Source organism: Peromyscus eremicus, chromosome X (genome assembly GCF_949786415.1).
Source record: "Peromyscus eremicus chromosome X, PerEre_H2_v1, whole genome shotgun sequence".
NCBI lineage: Eukaryota > Metazoa > Chordata > Mammalia > Rodentia > Cricetidae > Peromyscus > Peromyscus eremicus.
In genome coordinates, this window is record NC_081439.1 from 46,867,768 (window position 1) to 46,886,524 (window position 18,757).

The window sequence follows — 18,757 nt, forward strand, 5'->3', positions numbered from 1 at the left end:
TAGGAGTCATTTTACCACTATACTTTTTTTCTTCTTTAGACCAGAAGTATTTGGCTTTACCCTAGGTCTCTGGGCTATCTAGAATATGGTTCTTGATCACCCAAGCAGTTTGGAGTATGGGTTTCATCTTGTTGAGTGGACCTTAAGTCAAATCAGATATTGGTTGGTTACTTCCACAAGCTCTGTGCCACCATTTCCCTAGCATATCTTGCAGCCAGCACACCATTGTAGATTAAAGTGTTTGTGACTATGTTGACTGAAAGCTCTGTTAGATGTAACCCAATCCCAGTACTGGAAACTTCATTTGGTAGCAAGAGATAGTCAGGACTATGTCTCCCCCATGATTTGATGATTTCATTTAGATTCCCTGTGTGTGTGTGTGTGTGTGTGTGTGTGTGTGTGTGTGTGTGTGTGTGTGTGTGTAGCTTCTACTGTAATTAGGTTCCCACACTACCTTTTAAATGGCCCTTACTTTTAGTTATCTCTCCTTCCCTCAACCCCCATTCCTCTACCTCTCCCCACTGAGCCTTCCATTCCATTTCCCCAATCTATCCATTATTATCTATTCTATTTCCCTTTCCTAATGAGATCTATTCATACCCACTAGTTCCTTACTCTATACCTACCCTAAGTAGTTCTATGAGTGTAGCTAGGTTATCATTGACTTAACAGCTAACATCCCACATATAAGCAAATACATACCACATTTGTCTTTCTGGGTCTGGGATACCCCACTCAGCATGATTTGTTTCTAGTTCTATCTATTTGCACACAAATTTCATGATGTTATTTTTTTAACAGCTGAGTAATACTCCATTGTGAAAATCTACCACATTTTCTTTATCCATTTTTCTCTTAAGGGACATTTAGGTTGTTTCCAATTTCTGGCTATTCTGAATAAACCTGAAAGGAATATGATTGAACAAGCATCTTTGTGATAGAGTTAAGTGTACTTTGGGTATATGCCCAAGAGTGGTGTAGCTTGATCTTTAACTGCTACACTGATTTCCATAGTGGCTGTACAAGTTTTCACTCCATTGTGGGATTTTTAGTTTTACATTTTCTCAAAAGGCTTATAACAAAACTTTCATATTTCATTTAAAAACTTTATAACAGGGGATGGAGAGATGGCTCAATGCTTAAGAGCACTTGCTACTCTTGCAGAAGACACAGAATCAGATCCCAGCTCTTACCTGGTAGCTCACAAACATGTTCAACTACAGTGTGAGGAGATCTGATGCCCTCTTCTGGATTTACCTAGCCCTACAAGCACATGATGCATATTTGTATTTACAGGGAAAACATTCACACATACAAACTAAAAAAAAAAAACAAATTTAAATTAAAAAACTCTTCATAATAGTTAAGAAGATATGATTTATTGAACTAGTTCTCTTTTGTACATAGTTACACAGCAGTCAGTCAGTTTGAGACACACTGTGTTTAAACTATGTAAGTCAGTATCAGTGAGGAACTGAAAAACTAATAATAATGACCAAATGTATTTTTTTTAGTTTTGTGTTTGGAATCTGATGATGTATTTCTAATAACAATAAAGATGGTCAACTTTAAAAATTGGATAATTTCATAGATCTAGCACATAATTATTAGTATTCATTGTCAACTTGTCAAGATCTAAAAGTATCTAGAAGATAAATCTCCAATCATACCTGTGAGAGATCATTTATATGAGGTGAGCAACTGGGTATGCCAATGAGGGATTATCATGATTAGATTAATTGAGTTGGAAAGACTGCATACAAAGGAGAAAGCTAGCTAAATGAGAGCATTCATCTCCCTCTGCCACAAAATGTAGATGTAGTGGGCCCAGATGCCTCAAGCTCCTGCTGCCAGGACATCCTCAATATGACAGACTGTAGCCTCAAACTGTCAGCTCAAAGAATCTACTTCTCCATGAGTTGCTGATATTGGAGAATTTTATCATAGCAATAATCAAAGAATCTACTTCTCCATGAGTTGCTGATATTGGAGAATTTTATCATAGCAATAATCAAAGAATCTACTTCTCCATGAGTTGCTGATATTGGAGAATTTTATCATAGCAATAATAAAAGTAACAAATATAATGCATCACTTTGAATTTAAGTGAAGATTTTAAAGAACTTGATTTGAAATTCACTTGTTTTACAGGCATCCTTTAAATCTTCAGTTGACTTTTGTCTCTCATGATAGCAAGAGGTACCCCACCATTATGAATCAATTACTATATATGGGAGCAGTCAATTTATACCAGGCAGACAAAATGAGTCTGAAACAAGTGAGGACTTGTTCCTTTTTAGCTCTAATCTCAGGGAAGATTTGGACATTTTTCTTACATATATCCTTCTTTGTTCAAAAGTGTTAATTAGGCTCACTCCCAATTCTCAGCATAAATTCAAAAACTAGACAAAATCAGATTCAATGGAGTTGTGTGCTTCTTTCCCTATTTCTGCTTTGATCTTTTTATTTGAGTATCATTATAAGATATTGTATCGTTACTATATTTTACTGGGGTGACATTCAATGGTGGTTTGTGTCATAGGGTGTGGACATTCAGGTTCAGACATATGTGTAGTCTTAAAAAGCTGGGAATAAAGGAAGTGCAGCATTTGTGGACTGGGGATTTTTTCCTTGTCACTGTTAGTACCTCCATCAGGTCTTATATATGTGAAACACCTGTGTAACTAACTATTCAGGGTAGGTAGAATGACCGTGGCAACCTGAAGAATATAGTATGTGTGATAATATCAGTCATTACCCAGAGGACTGCCATAAAATAGAACTTTTCTTGTAGCAAGCAGCTACCAGTACCCTTCTCTGCCAGATTGTAGGCAATCCTTAGCTACATCAGGAACCAACTGCCTGGGATATCTCACTATAGAAAGCAGAAGAAAAGATAGGTCATCTTTATGTTGGGAGGATTTTAGTCACAGCAGTCCTCATACAGAACCTTGCTGCATTGAGATTAAAAGCCTTAGCAAGTCATGGCCAACTCTGAGTTTTGTTGATGACATCTTTTCCTGAGACTCTCATAGCCTCAGTCTAGATTTGAGGTGGAGTGCTGACTAGGATTTTTATTTTTGGCAACTTGACACAAACCTAGACTCAAATGACAAGAGGAATCTCAATTGACAAAATGCCTCCAGTAGATTGCCTGTCAGCAAATCTGTGTGACATATTCTTGATTAATGATTCATACCAAAGAGCCCAGGCCACTGCTGATGGCGCCACCCTTAGGCAGGCACTCCTGTGTTGTATAGTAAAGCAAGCTGAGCAAGCTAGTAAGCAGCACTCCTACATGTTCTCTGCTTCAATTCGTGCCTCCAGGTCCCTGCCGTCTTTTAATTCCTGCCTTGATTTTCTCCAATTAAAGGACCACGATCAGGACATGTAAACCAAATAAACCTTTCCCTCTCCAAGTTCCTTTTGGTGATAGTGTTTATCATGACAATAGAAAGCAAACCTAGGGAAGTACTGTACAAAAAGGCATGTACCCATACAGAAACAATAAGCTATCACCAAATCAATGCACTGATCTCTTCCTTTCTTTACTTGTTACACTTTGTCTATGTATATATCCTGTCTATAAAAGATTATCATTATACACGGATGGGGAGAAATACATGTTATTGTGAAAATGTGGGCAGTTGAAGATATATGTAATACTGAATAAATTATTGTAAGGACAATTTTTAACTTTCAATCTATGTATATGTCTATATGTGTGTGCTCACATGCATGCACACACATGCATACACACACACACACACACACACACACACACACATACAAATACAAAATTTTAGGCAACATCTAAAAATTTATGTTAGTGAATTTTTGTTTATATGTACATTCATATAATGGAAAGAGAGCCAAGAAAAAGCTATGTGATTGACTGATAGTTATTATTCTGTTTTATTTTTTAAATAATTTAAATTATTTATTTATTTACATCCCAACCAAAGTTTCCCCTCCTTCCTTTCCTCCCACTCCCTCCATGACCTCCCCTCCACCCCCAATCCACTCCTTCTCTGTTTCTGTTCAAAAAGGGGCAGGCCTCCCATGGGTGTCAACAAAGATCCTCTACTTGTGTTAAGGCTGGGCAAGGCAATCCAGTATGAGGAATAGGTTCCCAAGAGCCAGCCAAAGCCTGAGGGACAGCCCCTGCTCCCATTGTTGGGAGTCCCTACACAACTGTCACACACACACACACACACACACACACACACACATGGGGGGGGCTTAGGTCGGTTATATGGGTTATATGCAGGCTCCTTGGTTATTGGTTCAGACTCTGTGCATTCCTATAAGTCAGGTTAGTTGTTTTTGTGAGTTTTCTTGTTATGTTCTTGACCCCTCTGGTTCATCCAGTCCCTCCTCTCTCTCTTCAGCAGGATTCCCAGAGCTCAGCCCAACGTTTGATTGTGGGTCTCTGAATATGTTTCCATCAGTTACTGGATGAAGGTTCTCTGATAATTGGGGTAGTCACCAATCTGATTGCAGGAGAAGGCCAGTTCAAGCTACTATCTACTGTTGCTAGGAGTCTTAGCTAGGGTCATCCTTGTAGATTCCTGGGAGTTTCTCTTGCATCAGGTTTCTATGTGATCCTGCTATCTGCACTCTTCCAGTCATCTCTTCAGTACTCTCCCATCTTCAATCCACTCCACAACAGGATCTCTCATGCTCCCATCTTGACATGCCTTCAGTCCACCCACGAGATCTTTTCTGTTTCCCCTTCCCTGGGAGATCCATGCCTCCCCCCTTGGACCTTCCTTGTGACCTAACCTCTCTGGGTCTGTGGATTGTAGCACAGTTATCCTTAATTTGCAGCTAATATCCACTTATAACTGAGTATAATACCATGTTTGTCTTTCTTGGTCTGGGTTACCTCACTCAGGATAACATTTTCTAGGATTTTCAGATAACATGATCTAACATTTTTTCAGGATAACATGATCTAACAAATCAATCCATTTGCCTTCAAATTTCATGATACTGTTTTTTTAACAGCTGAATAATATTCCATTGTGTAAATGTACCACATTTCTTTATCTGTTCTTTAGTTGAGGGGCATCTAGGTTGTTTCCAGGTTCTGGCTATTACAAATAATGCTGCTATGAACACAGTTGAGCAAGTGTCCTTATGGTATAGATTAAGCATCCTTTGTGTATATGCCTAAGAGATGTATAGCTAGGTCTTGAGGTAGATAGATTCCCGATTTTCTGAGAAAACACTATATTGATTTCCAAAGTGGCTGTACAAGTTTGCCCTCACATTGGAATGTTCTCCCTGCTCCATATCCTCTCCAGCATAAGCTGTTATTTGTGCTTTTGATCTTAGCCATTCTGACGGGTGTAAGACAGAATCTCAGAGTCATCTTAATTTGCATTTCCCTGATGGTTACAGATGTTACTGTCTTCCACTATTAATGTGTGGGGTTTAATATTTGACTTAAGCTTTAGTAATGTTTCTTTTAAAAATATGGGTGCCCTTGTATTTGGGCCATAGATGTTCAGAAATGAGGCTTCATCTTGATGGATTTTCCTTTGATGAATAGGAAATATCCTTCTCCATCTCTTTCGATTTTGGTTTGAAGTCTATTTTGTTAGATATTATGATAGCTACCCCAGTTTGTTTCTTCAGTCCCTTTGATTAGATAATATTTTTCCAACACTTACTGTGAGGTACTGTCTTTTATGTTGAGGTGTGTTTCTTGTATGCAGCATAAGGAAGGATCGTGTTTTTATATCAATTCCATTAGCCTGGGTCTTTTTTATTGAAGAATTGAGATATTGAGAGATATTGATGACCAGTGATTGTTAATTCCTTTTATTTTGTTGTTGTTATTGTTGTTGTTGTGGGTGGTGTGTGTGTGTGTGTGTGTGTGTTTGTGTTTGTGTTTACTTTCTTTGAGTTTTGCTGGTGTGAGATTATCTGTTGCCTCTGTGAAGATAGCTAACTTCTTTGGTTTGGAGTTTTCTTTCTTGTAACTTCTGTAGGGCTATATTTGTGGATAGATATTGTTTAAACTTGAATTTGTCATGGAATATCTTGTTTTCTCTGTCTACGGTGATTGAAAGTTTTGCTGGGTATTGCAGTCTGGGCTGGCATCTGTGGACTCTTAGAGTCTGCAAGACATCTATCCAGGCTCATCTGACTTTTGGAGTCTCTATTGAGAAGTCAGGTGTAATTCTGATAGACGTGCCTTTTATATGTTACTTGGACTTTTTCCTTTGCAGCTTTTAATTTTCTTTCTTAATTTTGTATGGTTACTGTTTTGATTATTATATGGCAAGGGAATTTTTTGTGGTGCAGTCTATTTGGTGTCTATAAGCTTCTTGAACCTTTATAGGCATGTCCTTCTTTAGGTTGGGAAAATTATCTTCTATGATTTTGTTGAATATACTTCCTGGGACTTTGAGCTGAGCTGTCTTCTTCTTCTTCTTCTTCTTCTTCTTCTTCTTCTTCTTCTTCTTCTTCTTCTTCTTCTTCTTCTCCTTCTTCTTCTTCTTCTTCTTCTTCTTCTTCTTCTTCTTCTTCTTCTTTTTCTTTTTCTTCTTTTATTCCTGTTATTTTAGGTTTGGTATTTTCATCGTGTCCCAGATTTCCTGAATGTTTTGTGTTTGGAATTTTTTAGATTTAGTATTTTCTTTGACTGATGAATCCATTTCTCCTATTCTATCTTCAGTGCCCCAGATTCTCTCTTCCATCTCTTGTATTCAGTAGGTGATGCTTGAATCTACAGTTCCTGTTCATTCACTCAGATTTTCCATTTCCACAATTCCCTTGGTTTATGTTTCCTTTATTACTTATGTTTCCATTTTTAAGTCTTGTACCATTTCCTTCACTTTTTTTTTCTTGGTATTCTTTAAGGGGATTTATTGATTTCCTCCAATTTTTTGTTTGTCTTTTTCTCAATTTCTTTAAGGGATTCTTTTTTCATTTCCCACCTAAGGACCTTTATCATCTTCATAATGTTATTTTCAGGTCATTTTCTTGTGCTTCAGCTGTGTTAGAATGTTCAGGTCTCGCCGGGCGGTGGTGGCGCACGCCTTTAATCCCAGCACTCGGGAGACAGAGCCAAGCAGATCTCTGTGAGTTCGAGGCCAGCCTGGGCTACCAAGTGAGTTCCAGGAAAGGCGCAAAGCTACACAGAGAAACCCTGTCTCGAAAAACCAAAAAAAAAAAAAAAAAAAAAAAAAAAGAATGTTCAGGTCTTGTAGGATCACTGGTTTCTGGTGGTGTCGTATTACCCTTTCTGTTATTGGTTGGGTTTTTACACTGGCGTTTAGGGATATGGATTTGGGATGATTATATGTCTAGGTGTTGATTCCTGCATTTATCTTTGTTGGGTGGGTGTTTGGTTCCTTTGTTTTCTGTTTCCTCTCTGGTCTTCTGGCCAAGGTTTCTGGTAATGAGCAAGTCTTCAGGTCCAGTAATATGTCTTGGCTGGCGTTTTAGGGTCCTTGGGTCCCTAGATCCACTCTAACTTCTGGTAAAATTTCTGAGGCTATGGGTGACAGGATAGGGTGTGGGGTATGAGATGTGTCCTAGGGATCAGGGTCTGGGGATTGGGGAAGCTCAGCTGGAAATAAGGTCGTTTACCTATTTTTCAGACTGGTGTGGACTCTACCTCGGCTTTTGGAGTCTGTTGGAGTTGTGAAGAGGGCCTGACCTCAGGGAGGTTGATGAGGCTGGAGGAGTTGGGCTGTAAAAGGGGTCTTGGAGAAGTAGAATCCAGGGTATGGAAGCAGTTCAACTGGCAGGTGGGTCACTTACCCACTCATTGACTGGTGAGCTATTATGCTGTTTTCAATCAATTCTTTATCCAATATTAAAACTTCTAGCACTAACCTCTAAAGTGCTTGTAGGTGCTATTTGATGTGTTCTCCAGCGTTTAGCACCTCAGCTATCAAGATTTTTGTGCTTTATTATGTCTTCATGGTTTCTGAAACTATGACCTGATATGCTTTCTCAGACTCCTGAAGTAAAATACTAGAACTTCAGTATTCCAAGGCATGTTGGGAAGAAACAAGATCAGAACTATAAAAACATTGTTTATATAATTTTGTTATATTACAGAATAGAAAATAAACCTAATTTGAGGGCTTACTTTTCTCTTTATCTACCACTTGTTTGTTCTGGTAAAAAATGATTAAATTTTGTACTATATATTTATATATTTATGCTATACAGCATGCTGTTTAAAGGCACATATATATAGTAAAACATTACAATATTGAAGCAAGATGACATAGTTTTGTCATGACTTTAGTTATATGACAAAAGTGTAGATAAATTGTGCTTTACAAGATTTAAAATCTTTATTTACAATATATAATGTTAAAAATAAAAAATAAAATAACAGAAATATGAAGACTACATATAACCACTCTTAACATGACAATAAATAAATGAGTCCAGCTTGAAAATACATAGACTACTTGAACATATATTTTGTGAAATATTCTATTGCAGCCTGGTACTAGATGTGTTCAATATGATTATCTGCTAAAGAAGTGCAAATGTGTTATAAAATGGTACTCTGCATATATTACAATGTCTCAGATAATAATTGTTAAAGTACCAAATGCTGATGTGGAGTTGAAGCTCATGGTTCAGTCATAAATTGATAGTTGTAAGCAAAATGGTCTGGGATGTCTGAAAACTAATTTTTCAGTTTATATAAAGCAAAACACACATTTTCCCCATAATCAAACAGCTGTGCCCTTGGGGTTTCTCACAAAGAGAAAACAACTGCTTCATAAAAATGTGCATAGTAACTTAATTTTCAATAGCCCAGAAGAGCAGATGCTCCAATAATCCTTCAATAAGTAGACAAATGAAAAAATCTCAGATATCTTGATGAAATGGAATTAAAAATGAATTATGATCTATATAACCACCTGAATAGGTCTCAAAGTCATTATGCTGAGTGAAAAAGTCAACCTAAAAAGTCAAATATTATAATGCAATAAAATTCTGTATACATAAAATTTGTATCATGACAGAACTTTAGTACTGGAAAGTTTAGGGAAGAAAGGTATAACTTAAGTAGGTGGGATGAGGGACTTAATCTATGGAAATACTCCATTATCTTGGTTGTAGTAATGCTTACATAAATGTAATAGTGGGTGCCTATTTAAATATCTCCTAGGGGTCTTGAGTTACAGCTCAGCTATTAGACACAAGTATAACCTAGAAGCTTCTGCTGAGGTAAATTCTGAGAGAAGAAATAATAGTAGGATTATAGATTGTCTTTTCACATGTCAGCTGCATTAATCTACTTCCTGTTGCTATAGAAATATATAATGTTAGATTCTTTGTAAAAGAACAAGTTTATTTGCCTTTAGTTCTTGGAGTTCAAGGACACATTATCATAATAATATTGACTCTGATAAGGCCCCTTGAGTATGTTACATCACGGTAGATAGCATCGCAATGAAAGCACAGTGTTAGAAGCCTACAGTCCACTCCTAAATGTGTCTTACTGTCATGTAAAACATCCTTCCATTTGATTGCTTTCAGTAATAATGCCCAGAATTGCTATGGTTTATATATGGCTGCCCACCAAGTCTCGTACACTAGGAGCTCAGTTCATAGTGTGGCTGTGTTGAGGGAGTAGAAATTAGAAGGGGGTCAGTGATAGGTTCTCAGGTTACATCAGGGCTCTTTCTTCATAATACTGTCATAAGGATAGATCAGGTCTCCTGTGACTATATTGATTCTTATGAAATTGTGCAGTAACAAAGTCACTCCATAACTGGGCTCAATTTTCACACTGTCATTTTCCTTTCTGTTTCTCTGCCATGTTGAGATCCAGCAGGAGACGGGGTATGCTATTACTAGCAATAGGTTATTGGACCCTCTAGGGACAAGAATTGAGTCAAATAAAATTTAATTTTTAAATTCTGTAGAATCAGTTACTACATTATAACAGCTCAAAAGAGACTAAGCATCCCTTATTTTTATAGCCTATGGCACTAGCTTACTCTTTTTTTACCCTTACTATCTTTACACAGTAGTTGTTAAATTAATGTCTGGGCCTAAATAAGTGAGACAGGGAACAATTCATTAATTTATTATGGTTCAATTTGTCTCATATTATTGAACAAGCTGAAAAAAACTTCAGATAGATCTCTTGATTGTAGCTAAAGAAATACAGATCCTGAAGCAACAAAGTTTAACATCATTTACATTTTTTGTTTTCTTGTTCATATTTGTTTTGGTGAAGAATTTATTCAAATGTTAATGGAAATTTTTGCTCCATTGCCACTGATTCTAAATCACAACAAGCAATCACTTATTCTGTCTGTCTTGTGAAACTGAAAATTTTAACCAAAAGTTCAATTCACAGCAATAACAATGTGATATAAGTCATTTATACACCAAATTCTGAAACTCATTAAATATTTAAGGTAACAGACGAAAATAAAGCACCAATATGCCTGTCAAATATCTAGGGGCCCAGAAAAGTGCCTTTAAAGTAAAACAAAACAAAAGAAAAAGAAATAAAGAACACCCAAAAGAGGAAAATGTAGAAATAGTTGTAAAAGGGACAAAGCAAAAGTCAGAGCATCATTAGTCAAGAGACGGCACCTGAAAGTTTGAGATAGCACTGGATGTCTCTGAAAAACTGGACACTCCACAGCTCCCTCATGAGGAAACCTGAGGCAACATGACATTTTTATCATGCCACTTGATAGATCATTGTATAATTTACTTGGAGATGTAAATTGGCACAGTTTTATTCATTTAAACCTTGAGTTGACCCTGAACCTCCCTCTCTGATTGTGGTTTTCCTCTCCTTGGTCTTGAGCTGGATTTTTTTTTCTTTATAGGTCTACCCACTTACCAGAAGAAATTAAAACTGTTATAGCATGTGATTTTCCTGTTCTGTTTATCAAGGTTTCTCTTAATTTGAAGGATATAACTTGGACATTATATTCAGTTCTGATATTCATCTGTTGCTTTTCAAGCAAATTCATGTCACTTTCACAAGCAGAAGTTGTTCACATTAAACTTGTAAAAGCATTTTTGGGTGTGAACTGGGGTTTGAAGAATTAACCCAAGTGGTACATATACAGAGAGAGAGAGAGAAAGAGTAGATATACAGGTATATATATAGAGAGTTGTGCAAGGCAGACATCCATTCAGAAAAGAGCTGCTAGAAGTTTGGTGTTGGGGAATATAATTTTAAGGTGTGTTACTTTTGTTTATGCTGCATTTGTTTAACTACATAAAGCTGTGCTACTGTGCTTGTCTAAAACACCTGATGCTCTAATAAAGAGGTGAATAGCCAATTGTGAGGCAGGAGAAAGGATAGATAGGGCTGGCAGTCAGAGGGAATAAATAGAAGGACAAATCTGGGAGAAGAAGGAGCAAGAGAAGGAGAACTCTAGGGACCTGTCACCCAGATACAGAGCAAGCCATGGAGTAAGAAACAAAGAAAGGTATACAAAAGAGAACGGTAAAAGCCCAGAAGCAATAGACGGGATAATTTTAAGTTAAGAAAAGCTGGCTAGAAACAAGCAAAGCTAAGGCCAGGCATTCATAAGTAATTACAAGCTTCAGTGTGTGTGTGTGTGTGTGTGTGTGTGTGTGTGTGTGTGTGTGTGTGTGTGTTTATTTGGGAGATTGGTAGCAGGCCTCCAAAAGAGAGAAAACAACCAACAATAGTTTGGTAAGTAATCCAGGTGTGGGAAACATTTAAGGACATGAACTAGTTTTATTTAACTTGCCATGATAGTTGAAGTTTGAGAAGTGACCTTATGATGAAACCCTGGCTGGCCATCTTTGGACACAAGGCATCAGATGGCTTACATGGAAGAACACTTTTGTTTTGAGTAATGGAGCATTTGATGGACTAGTCTTTTCTGCAAAATCTGTGGTGTGAAAAATAGTGTATTCTACATTATACTAATGGAAATTTGCTCAGGGTAAATATTTCCATTATACTAATGGAAAGTATCAAAAATATTTTAAATGCTAGTTCCTGTTTGCCCAGAATGATGCCACTCAATATATGTGACCTTTTTTTTCCATCTGTAAGATGAACTATTGACCTTAAAATTGGACCTTTTAAAACTGTTAGCAGGTTATATTTATGTATTTAAGAATATACAAAACAACAGCACTTAAAGGAAAAGAGACCATGAATTAGAGTTCGAGCAAGAGGGGTACATGAGAAAGGTTGGAGGGAGAAAAAGGAAAGGAGAAGTTGTATATATTACATATGTAATATTATATATATTATAATCTTTTTTAAAAATTTGATAATTATAGATCCTTACTGAATCAATTCCTCCTGGAAAAGTTGATTTCTATCACTTCCTTGATTATATTTCTTTCTTAGTAAGCATTTCAATATTTGGATTTTTGTTTTAGTTCAGTTTCTGTGACATTTTTGACAGTAATGAGTACATTCTCTAAACTACTGTGATTTCTAATAGATGCATGTAGCTACTGAGCACTGTGATGAATTTTTGTATAATGAAGATAAAAACACAGTGCAATACATATGGGCTCTGCTCTTCTTAGAGGGGCTATACTTCTTTTAAGAATTTTACCCTGAGCAATGAGTTGCAGACACCCTTATTCTTTTTGCTTGTCTTCTCCCAGGCCTACCTGAAAATGTCACACTCCAACCAGGATACTTAAGACAAGAACCATCCTGAGGAAGAATTTTATGAGGAAAATGTGATTTCAATGCTTTCCCAGTTACTAAGGAGCCTACCACAGAACATCCTGTGGAATCAAATGTTTCGTCAACCAAAGACCTCAAAGCATCTCCTGATTTCTGAGTAAACCAAGCCCTCAAGAATATCCAGTCCAGAGCACACCCTGCCTGCTCTCCTTCCTCCTATTAATGATGTGTCCTAGAAAACTCTTCAGGACTAGTGTCATTATCATAGCTTGAGTATGGATGGCAAGAAAAAAGGTTTGAGACTCCAGGTATATTCATATTCTAAACAAAAATGTCGTATTTATAACACATTGCTTGAGGCCAGAATGAAGCTGGTTCCCAAGAAACCCAAGATAGTCACCAAAGGACCCAGGCATCAAGAAAATTGCAAGAGTAAGAGGAGAGAAGACAGTGGTATAGCTGAAGTTGTATTCCTCAGTTCAGGAGTTGTACTTCACAGCTCAGGAGTCCATGTTTGCAGCCTGGAGAAGAATTCCTATGAAAGTCTTTCATCCTGAGGCTATGAATCATTGTCCTCTTCCTGCTTCCTTGGAGGCCTTCCTGCTACATGCCTCTGGATCCAGCTGGTGTGTATTTGACTGCAGACTGCTCCCTATAGATAGGGCAAGATGGGTTTGCTTGCAATTTCACACTAATCTTAACCTGGGTCCCAGAGGATGATTTCTCTCTTCTGGTTACCAACCTGTATTTTCCTATCCCCAGGAGTAGAAAATAATGTGCTTTACCTTGAATGTGTTTGAATAAATAAGATTGTAAGAAATTTTACAAGAGAAAGAGGCTGTGTAAGGGAATACAATATGCTACCCCCAAATATGCCATATTAGATGATCTCAATGTTTTATTCTGATTGGAAGAGAATAGAAGAATCAAAGAGAAACTTTCTGTGTTGCCTATAATGGCTGAAAGAACAGGACATTAATCTGCAGAAGTCTCCCCTCATGTTAGTAAGGACAAACAGTGGAGATTCTACAGACAAATCAGCATCCATCTCGTGGTGATTCCCCTGCAGGTTTTACAGCAGGCAGGGAAAAAACATACATGAATAAACAAGAATGAAACTCAGCTCAGCCTGATTTTATTAGAACTGGTGCTAGGCCAGGATTTCTAGAGTCTGGCCCAGATCATTTTACTTCAGCCATATTTAGGCAAGGAACAATTTTTTAAAAAAAGTATTCTGATAACAATTAATTCAGCCCCAAGTGCATAACAATTTAAGATATGTTTACATTGAGATTCCTTACAAAATACTTCTGACTTCTTTCACAAGAATGGGTACTTTTGAGCCACAGATAGAGTCCAAGACCCTAAGTTCTAAGGAGCTTGACTGATGTAAACATAATGCCTATGGGTGTCATGATTGGCCTGGCTCTAAGATAACATAGAAGACACTTAGGTTGTTGTAAAACACAAGTGACATCACTCTTAAGAATGAGTTTTATAGTCTAAAAACAATGTTCAAGATTTAATGGAAAAGGTCTTGCATAAATAAAACCATAAATTCTAGGAGATAACCTCAGAGCCTCATCAAATACCAAAGGATCACCCGGTTGCAAAACTATATCATTCCTGGCAATCCAGAAAGAGTAGCTTCACACCTCATTCCGCTGAAAAAGCAAACTGTGTTTAACTTCCCTGGCTTCCCCAGTGCTTATGAGACCTTTATGCCCTCTATACCATCTGTCTAATAACAGCCCGCTGAATTCTAACGTCTTTGGCATCTCCTGATGGCTTTGCATTGGACTTATGAAATGCTTAGCTATCTAGGAAATAATTTTGTTTTAATGGGTTTGTTTTGCTGTACTTTTTTCATAGATAAATAAAGCAGAAAATACCGTACTCTACCTTAAGTTTCTTCTATTAAAATCACATCATGATGCTTTTTGTTTTTAAATTGGCAAGTCCTTTTTTTAGTAAGGTTTTATCATATAGTAACTCTATCTGTCCTAGAACTTACTAGGCATACTAGGCTAAAAATAACTTGTAGTGATCCTACTGAGTGTTGGGATTACACTGCCCAGCCACAATTCTTTTTTTTTTTTTTTTTTTGGTTTTTCGAGACAGGGTTTCTCTGTGTAGTTTTGTGCCTTTCCTGGAACTCGCTTTGTACACCAGGCTGGCCTTGAACTCACAGAGATCCGCCTGCCTCTGCCTCCTTAGTGCTGGGATTAAAGGCGTGCGCCTGGCCACAATTCTTATATTATTGAATATGGTATAGAGTTAATCGCTTGTGCTAGCTATTCTATGGGTCTTGACAAGGGTCTAGAACACTATACATTTGAAATTATATTAACTAATATAATTAACTAATAATTTTGACAATGACTGATGTGGAATGTCCTTCTGTATGCTGTGAATGTGTATATGGAGTTCCCAGGGTCCAGGGGATTTCTCTATGTCCAAGCTGGGATATTTAAGGGGAAAAAAAAAACCTCTACGTACACTATACTTTTATGTCTGTTAACTTTATTCCTCTAAGACAAAATTCTATCAATACAGCTATAGCTCTGTCAGGCATTCAGGGCAGGAGTAACTTTAGACATACCAAACTCTTTATCCATCTACTTTATTTCTCTGGTCTGAAATCCTGTCTTCAGTTCAGTCTGGTTTCCTCTCATAGTCCTACTAATGAGTAAGCTCTTATGCTTGCAGCCTCAGCCTGGTCCTCTGAATCCTCATTCTCCATCTCTGCTACTCTCTACTCCTGGCACTAATGGACTCTACAAGAGTTCTGCCTTACCATCAACAAAACCTCCATCTTCCTCTCTTCTCTCTGGCCATGCCATTCTGTCCCTTTCTACAAAAAATGCGTGTCCTTCCTTTCCCTTGCCATGTGGTTCTCTGCTTCCTCTGTTGTTCTACCTTTTGATATGTAAAAACCTCTTTTGTTCTCAGTCAATTGCTCTTGAGAGCCACTAGGCAGGGGGATGGTCTGAGCTTCATTTGCACAAGAAACAAAGCTATGCGTCTCCAGCCAGCTTGTCTCCTAGGCTTAGTGTGGGAGTTAGTTACCTAGAAGTTCAGCAGGTCTGGAAATATTTGAGCAAGCAAGAATTTCATAGCAGAAGACAGCTGAAATATTAAAGGCTAGATAACACCAAATATTCATAATACATGGCTTGCCTTTTGACAGACCCTTGGCAGGTCAAAGTATAGGTTTACTACACAGCTGAATCTCTATAACATATTCTTGTGGCCTACCACATGTGTGTTGCTTTTATTGATTAATGAATAAAGCTGTTTTAGCCTATGGCAGTGCAGACTATAGCTAGGTGAGAAAGCCAAACTGAATACAAGGAGAAAGAAGTACAGAGTCAGGAGCAGACACCATTCAGCCACCCAAGGAGCAAGATGGCAACAGACTGGTAATGCCACAGCCACATGGCAAAATATAGATTAATAGAAATGGGTTAATTTAAGTTGTAAGAGCTAATTAGTATTAAGGCTGAGCCATCAGCCAAACATTTATAATTAATATAAGGCTCTGAGTGATTATTTTATAAGTAGCTGTGGGACTGGGCAGGATGCAAAAAAGCCTCCAACTACATTTGGCACCCAATGTGGGGCACAAATTTTCACATAAGACCTGAGAAAGCTTTAAAAAAGGGTTCTAGAACACATAATGGAACCAAAAACAGCTTCGTAGTTGTGTCTGTCATGCAGGTGGTGGTACAGAGACTCCAAAGCATTCAGGCTTGAGCACAGTATAGTGGATTCCCACCACAGTACACAGAGGTGTCTCCAAGCTATGTGTGGCAGATTTAGCTTTTACTCATACAGACAAAAAAGATTTGTGCACTGGCTGATTGCAACCTTGCGGCAGCATGTACCATAGAGTTGGAAGTGTGGTAAGTGTGACTCTCCTGAGTACCTCTGCCATGTTGGGAAACCAAACAGGACAGAGCTAGCAGCCAAAGCCCCTGCTTTGGTACTAGGCACATCCAATTAGCAGTTTAAAGCAATGATCAGAAAAAGATTACAGATATTCAATAAAGACAGATTTAGACAAAAAAAAACTCTAAATGGGTCACAATGTGTTTAAAAATGTGCATACGCTTAGAAGAGAGGGAAAAGGGTATAGGCAGTTATAGAAGGAAATAGTTTTTAAAAAAATAAAGATTTTAAAGAGAAAGTAAAAATAATATAAAACAATAAGCCAGGTAAAGATGGAAAATACACAGAGAGTCTAGATTATGTATATTATTATAATTTCTTTGATTTTTTGACTGTTAATGAGCTAACTATAGAGAGACATTGTGTGGATGATTGATTGATAAATAAAACACTGATTGGCCAGTAGCCAGGTGGGAAGTATAGGCAGGACTAGCAGAGAGGAGAATTGAGAGAACAGGTAGGCGGAGAAGAGGAGACGCCAGCCTGCCATCCAGGGAGCATCACGTAAAGGCAGCAGGTAAAGGCATGGAACATGTGGCGACATATAGATGAACAGAAATGGACTGAGTATAAGAGTAAGAGCTAGACAATGGTAGGCCTGAGCTAATGGCCGAGCAGTTTAAATAATATAAGCGTCTACATGTTTATTTTATAAGTGGGCTATGAGACTGCTGGGGCTTGGCGGGACCCGGAGAGATAAACTCAAGCTACAAAACATTTAATTGTGGGTGGTACTAAGTTAAACCAATATATATTTTAAAGCTATCTTGACTTCAAAATTTGGGTCTAAGGATATGTTGCTTTGGAAAAGAGGTTCTGCTTTTGTTTCTACAGAACACAAGAGACTATGGATTGCTACAAGGTTAATATGGTTTGATCAATCAAGACCCCCTGAAAGGTCTCCAATGATACCATGGCCCACATGATCCAACATCCAAAAACAGCTTCAAGGCTACTGGCTTAGATAGACCAACCATACAAAATATGCCAGTCAGGACTTGACCATAATTCTAAATTTTCTCAGGATTCCCATAAGATAACCAGTGCCCCCAGTCAGTGGGAAATAGTATGAAAAACTATGCCCAAATTCCAAAAATATTGTTTATGAATGTTTTCATTTAAAGAGGTTTTGTTATAAATGGTTAATGGTTATAGTCCATCTCTTTCTAAAGAAAAAAGGAGGCTATAATATAGAAATGATGAAAAAAGGTAGATTATTGAATCTACTTTAATCCAAAAAATAACTATTAATCTCAAAATACTTTACATTGATATGAATTTTGGTTTATTGATATAAATTTAAGGTCAATTTTGTTATACTATATGTATATTTCTACTCTTACTTAAGGTCTTATGTTTATGCAGCTCATTTAAAAATATAATTTATAGTTACTAATTAATAGTCATCTATAATAGTCAACTTACAGTCAGTTAGATTTTATAGATATACAGAGATATATTCCAGATGGATAGGTAATCTTCCAACACTTCAATGACCTATAGGATATGATATTTAAAATGCTTTAAGAACTTAGACTTTTTTCAACAGTGAGACAGATCTGCTCCTGGCAGCACCAATTACTTCAAGAGGATAATGGGCACCAAAGAAGCTCCTTATGAAGTTTACTTTCAATGTGACAAGGCTAGCCATTTGGGCAAGAAACTTCTCTTGTCTGGACTGCTTGACAATGTGCTGTATAAACTGAACATGCAGGACCCACAAGGAAATGACTGCAGAACTTGCTAAAACAGGGTGAGACAGTCCTTCAGAGTTCCTACTTCATGGAAGAGTCTGCCAGACATTCTGTAGGACACAGAAAAAAAGCAACTGATGAATTTTGCCAAAATAGGTGGTACAGTCCTTCAAATTTTCTGCTTCACTGAGAAATCTACCAGATACTCTAGGCCTATTGGCTGCAGATGAATACCTCAACATCACAGAAGAACTTTAGTTGACTGTTCAGGCATTCAGATGTCTCTGTCATTTCTAGAATTTTGGAAGTTACTTAGTGCTGTGAGATGTTCTGTATGCTGTGAATATGTTGCTCTGATTGGTTGATAAATAAAAAGCTGATTGGCCAGTAGCCAGGCAGCAAGTATAGGTGGAATAAACAGACAACTAGAATGGTGGGAAGAGGAAGGCTGAGTCAGGAGATGCCA